Source organism: Microtus ochrogaster, chromosome 21 (genome assembly GCF_000317375.1).
Source record: "Microtus ochrogaster isolate Prairie Vole_2 chromosome 21, MicOch1.0, whole genome shotgun sequence".
Classification (NCBI taxonomy): domain Eukaryota; kingdom Metazoa; phylum Chordata; class Mammalia; order Rodentia; family Cricetidae; genus Microtus; species Microtus ochrogaster.
Window position 1 is genome coordinate 47847243 of NC_022022.1, and position 6254 is coordinate 47853496.

A 6254-nucleotide genomic window follows, 5' to 3' on the forward strand; every position below is an offset into this window, starting at 1 on the left:
CACAAAACAAAAAATACACTTGTTTTAACCATGGATATTTCAATTAATTATTTTCATATATTTATATTCTGATCGTGGTATTCCCTTCCTCCACCTTCCTACAGATCCTCACCACTTCTCCATCCACCCAAGTCCATGTCTTCTTTCTCTTTCTCTTTAGAAACTGAGTCCCAGATGGGGTGTCTTCATCAGACTTCTCTTCTCGGGGTTCGAGAAGCTATGGAAGAGGGGGAGGAGGTGGAGAGTTTTGAGCTGGTTTTGAAGTTGGTTTTTGTTTTTTATTAAGCAGTTATTTACCAAGAGTACCATCAGGTTAACTGAAGCTTTTCAGTAAATAAATTGGCGAAGAATGCAAAACCTCCGGTTCCTTAGGAATACAGGGGCATACCTCAGTGTGTAAAACATGTGGTGGTTTTGTAAACTGCTTTAAGTCAAAATTTAAAAATAGAAGAGCTTTATAAAGCTTTTCCTTGCTATAAAAAAGTGACATTTCAGGCAGACCCTCATAGGAGGCACAACATACACGACTGTTATTCTATTTTAGAGAAGACGAAACCCAGATCTGTGACCTTGTCCAACTTCCCATGCTGGAAAGGAGCCGGTATGACGTCAGCAGCTTAGCCTGGATGCCCTCGTTGTCCTGCCTCTCGTTGCTCCACAGTATGGTTCAGAGGTTGGCAAAGCATTCAACAACAGTTCTCTTGCAGCAGCCAAAGCTCTCAGGTATCCTTTTCAAGAAGAGATAATGACAATACCTCGAATCCTGTCATTAATCACTTTATACAAAGCCTAGCTTCAGGGTTTTCCGATGCTTCATTATGCCTGGAGAACTGTGGCATCCAGTTTGAATTTCAATATTTACAGTCTCTCCTTCAGAATACCCAGCATGACTTAGTCTCTATCTTTCACTACAAGTAGGAATTTTAGACTTTCAAATTAGCAAAACGTAGTAATAATTCCAGTGCAGCTGGAGACTCAGAGACATGCCAATGCCAGACGTTTGTGACGTTCATGTCAAAATGTTGACTGATGATTTCTTTCTAATTTGGATAGAATAATTAACTTGGATGCAAATTATCTCAAGTAGCATGGTACTCTTCCAACTTTCCTTTATTAGCTAGGTATTTATTGGAGTGGGTAGTGAGATGGCTTAGTTGGTAAAATCCTTTCCAAGCAAGCATGAGAAACCAAGTTTGATCCCTAGCATAAATAAAAACAACAGCAAAACAACAACAACAACAGCAACAACAACAACAACAAAACTCAGCCATATTCATAGACTTGGTAGAGTATGCCTAGAATCCCAGTGCTGGGCAGGCAGAGATTGCAGGATCCTCAGGGCTTGCTGGCCCGTCAACATAGTCAGATCAGTGAATTCCAGATCTAATAAGAAACCTACTTCAGAAAATAAGGTGGTGAGAGATTGAGGAAAGGATCAGATGAATTTATTTGGTCCTGGTTGCCATGGTACCTACTTGTAGGAGGGGGCTGCTCATTTGTTTCCCAGCCTCCCAGACCTGAAATAATCACACAGAAACTGTATTATTACAATAATGCTTGGCCTATTTTCTCATACTTCTTATTGGTTAGCTCATATCTTAAGTTAACCCATTTCTATTAATCTGTGTATCGCCATGTGGTTGTGGCCTACCGGTAAGGTTCTGTACTTCGGCATCAGGTATCTGTCACCTGCATGGCACATGACTTCTCTCTAACTCTGCCTACTCTCTCCTCCTCTCTCTGCTTGGAATCCCTGCCTTGCCCTATTCTGTGCTGCAACAGGACCAAAGCAATTTTATTCACTAACCAATGGTATTCACAGCATACAGAGGCAATTCCACATCACCTACTGTTGTAGGTGCTAAGGATTTTTTTTCCTGAAAAACAATGATTCCAGTTTTAAAGGAACAATCACGTGTTTTCCTGTGAACAATCAATTATACTGCCACAGGAAGAGGCCTGAGCACATTGTCTCTTCATTAGTTCTTGCAAGATTACTAAGCATATGGTTTATACGTGCAATCACATGTCTTAGAGGTCATAACACTATGTGTTCCAGTTTGGCCACAGTATAACTCCTGGTAAACAGTTTTCTGTTGTACCGGGTAGGTTTTGTAACTTGATACAAAGTAGGGTCACTTGGGAAGAGAGAAACTCAACTGAAAAATTGGTTCCATCATATTGACGTGTAGGCAAATCTGTGGGCATTTTCTTGATTGATATGGAAAGGCCCAGCTCACTGTGGGTGGTGCCACCCATGTGCAGGTAGTTCTGTGTTGCACAAGCTGAGCAAGCCATGGGGAGCAGTCTAGTAAGCAGCACTCCTCCATGGCTTCTGCATCAGCTCCTGCATCCAGGTTTCTGCTTTGGCTTCTCTGATGATGGATGTTCCTCCTCATACTGCTTTTGGTTATGGTGTTTATCACAGCAGTGAAATATAATAAAGATGTCTGCTTTTAGGATAATAAATCTCTTCTTTGGCACAAAGGTATTTTTTTTTACTGGGCATTGAAAGTGTTGAAGATTTATAATTATTTGAAGATAATGTTCTATTCATGAAGTTGAAGTGGTGGAAGGAATGGGAGAATCGATATACGTGTGAGTAGATAAACATCAAAAGGTGTCCCTTTCACTAAGCAAGTGTAGAAACAGACTTCTTGGTTGGTTTCAGTGATCGGCTTCTACTCCTTTCACAGAACTTCACACAGCTAAGCATGCCATGTGTAAAGCTCTCTGAAAGCTCTGGGAAGCAGTTTAGTCGTTGTTAAGAAAGGAGTTCATTCATCATTTGAAGTCAGCTTTACTGGGATTGCCTACAGGAAAGGCCAATGATTACACCTTAGCATTTCTGCTGAATCCATTTCTACCGAATCTACTGGAAGATTCGGCAGTGGAACAGAGCATTAATAGAGGAGTTGGCTTTTTCCACTAGCAGAAACAGCGCGTATTAGCTACTGATCAGCACATGCCATACCTTTGAAACCAGATGCTTGGTTCTCCTAATCACCCTGTGTAAATTGTAAGATAATAGCATCTCTAGGGGAGCGCCGGTCCTTCCTTCCCTTTTAACAAATATTTGCTGAGCTGCTTTCAGTCCATGCTAGTGTTTAAAGGGACAGATTAAAACTGCATATTAATTATTAAGCTGTGGGAACATTCCCTTCATAACAATCCATAAAGCAGCAGCAGGAAAGCATAGATGGACTATAATTAATTAGAAAATGCATGTTAGCCTTTATCCTTGATTAATCTGTACTTAGATTTTTGAAAATTTTCTGAAACTGGCTGATTAATCTATGAATACCTCTTTCTTTGATTTGTTCGAACACAAGTATATTATTCAAACTCTCAGAAACTATTTTTCATATATAAATTAGAATGTTCCTGATTTGCTGATATTGCTTCATATTTTAATAAATAGTAAAGCTGTATAATATATTAATGTTATGAAAATGATCCCCCGTTTCCTACTGGTGACCTCTAAAGTGTTTCACGTAGTTTTCTGGCAGTTTCTCTAGGAGAAGATAAGAATGAAGACTACAGGGAAAGCCCAGCCTGGGCACAGAGATGGGTGTGTTCACCGGTGACACCTGGGCAAGCATGTCGTGTTATGGTATTGTAACGTCGGGGCTCAGGTGGATACAGTCAAAGACAAGTTTGTACAGTCTGATGGGACTTGGGGCCTTAATAAATTTTACATCGTTCCCAAACAACAGAGGGTCACCCAAGTAGTTTACAAAGGAAAACAACACAAGCTTTAGATTTTTAGACAGGCACTTCTCAAAAACTAACAAAATAGTTCAATGGGTAGAGGCACTTTCAGGCAAACCTGAGGATGGAGTGTTATTCTATACAATTTGTTCACGATTCCTTATGCAGGCTCCATGCAGTGTAAGCAAGGATTTAAAGTCAATAAAATCCAATGAAGTATTCGCAGAACTCTGAGATTTCAACCTCTGAATTTAAAATTAGAAATGAAATGGAATCTGTCCTGCAGTTAGCAAAGTGGGTTAATCTCGTCTGTATTGATTATATAAAAGGGGAAATTGGCATCCACATTTTGAAAAATCATAACAAGAGCTGTGGTGAATAAGAATTAGTCATAGATACATTGAAATTTTTTATGGAGTGCTGAGTATCAAACCTAGGATTTTATGCGTGCTAGGTAAGCATTCTATCAACTAAACACAGCCCATCCATATATCGAAACTATAAGGAAATTTTAGTCAAATATATAACATAACTGTAATACTTACTATGTCATATGCTTATAGTATAGCATATGCTATACAGTATAAAATATTTAAAATATAGACTATGAGCACCCTTAAATGGAATTGTAAGGTGTCACGACACTTCATTAATTGATCATTATGTTGAAATATGAAGAAGCATTAAGATTATACTGTGTTGAAACATACAGCCTACGTAAAATAATTGGACTTTTCCTGGATAAATTCTACATCAGACTGTTCTTCATTAATTCTAGATACAGGACTGAATGTGAGCCAGAAATCGTGTTAGGGACTAAGATCTGAGAAATCTAGATGGAGAACAGAGTCAACTTAGCTGAACACACCTGTTGTGTACCCCCGAGAGTCTGGGTCTTGAGAGAACACCGTGAAGTAGAACAGTAGGCCATATTGTCAAGTGGTCGGCTGTGAGGTGTTACAATCATCTTATCATGGCCCATAAGTTACCAGCATGCTATTCTCTTTGCAGACATGTGTGGGGGCCAAAGGGCGAATATTAGGAGTTGGCTCTTTTGGTTCAGGTAACGAAGTCAGGTCAATAGCGTGGGTTGTCAGTCTGGGTGTAAGGGCTTCTTCTCATTAAGCAATGACATCAACTTTTATTAGTCTGTGTGTGTGTGTGTGTGTGTGTGTGTGTGTGTGTGTGTGTGTGTATTTAGGGAATAGTGTTCGGTCTAGGAGGGTCTGATTTTTTTTTTTAATTCCAAGAAGTAAATGATTTCTTGCCAAATTTTTAAAAAGAAAAAAGAAACTTGTATAATAGGAATTATGTCTTTCTGTTTCTCAGCTCATATGTCAAAATCTTCACCCCAGGGTGAGGGCATTAGGAAATGTGGTCTTTGGGAAAGGCTGCGCAATAGCATTGGAGCCCTTGTGAACAAGCCCTTTCCAAAGAGGCCTGGAAGAGCCCTCAGTTGGAGGCTACTGGGAAAACAGCTGCTCCTGAGAACACCAGCCCTCAGCACACAGCGAGTCTGATGGTGCTTTGACCCGGCTTTCTCAGTTTCCAGAGGAGGCGGAAATAGATTCCTGTGGCCCGTAAGCTGTTGAGTCTATGTGTCCTGTTCCATCAGCTGAGAACTGGAATGGCTAAGACACTGAGCTGAACGTCTAAAACCCTGGCTACGCATGTTCTGTCCTGCGGTCCCTGGCTCCCTTTCCTCTTGCTTCTCCCCATTACCCCATTTCACAGTTGACAAAAATCAACACATGGATCACTACAGTTCTCCCTCTAACGTGAAGTGGAGTCGTGTGGGGAATGGACCTTCAGTGGTTCCAACTGCCCTTCAGTGAACCTTTCTCGTTGTCAGACAGGTTTACTGGTGAGGATTGATGTGACCTCAGAGATTAGTGGAGAAAACAAACACAGAGGCAAACAATGGTGATCTGTCATTTAAAAAAGAAAAGCTTGATCCCCTTCTCCTCCTCCTCCTTTTTTTTTTTTAAATTTGTATTGTGATTTGGCTTTAAAAGTTTTTAAATTGTATTTTTAAACTAATTAATTGTTCATTATTGCTGCTTAAGACAGTCTCACTCTGCATCCCTGGCTGGCCTAGAACTCTCTGCATAGATTGGGCTGGTTCAGAAACTGCTGTTACCTTTTGACCTCTACTTTTCCTCCAATGTGTGAGTGACAGGACAGCAGGAATGTGCCATCGCATCTGGCTACTTGACGTTTTGAAGGTGCTGTTTTGTTTACATGCTCTCTGCACAGTGGCTACATTCTATATCATTATTATCAGTGGTTCAGGCCTTCAAGAACAGTCAAGAAACCATGTCTGCCTATTGATTTTTTTGCTGTCTGTGGCGACAGACATGAGGTGGACGAACGTGTCTGGCAGAAGTGACACTGCCCTCTGCTGGAAGAAGAGGTTCAGGGAATATAGGCTGTGAGACAGAGGGCAAGACTGGAGTTTTAAGAAAATGGCTCAGGGCTCACTGGTATCTAGAAAAGAGAGAGAGAGAGAGAGAGAGAGAGAGAGAGAGAGAGAGAGAGAGAGA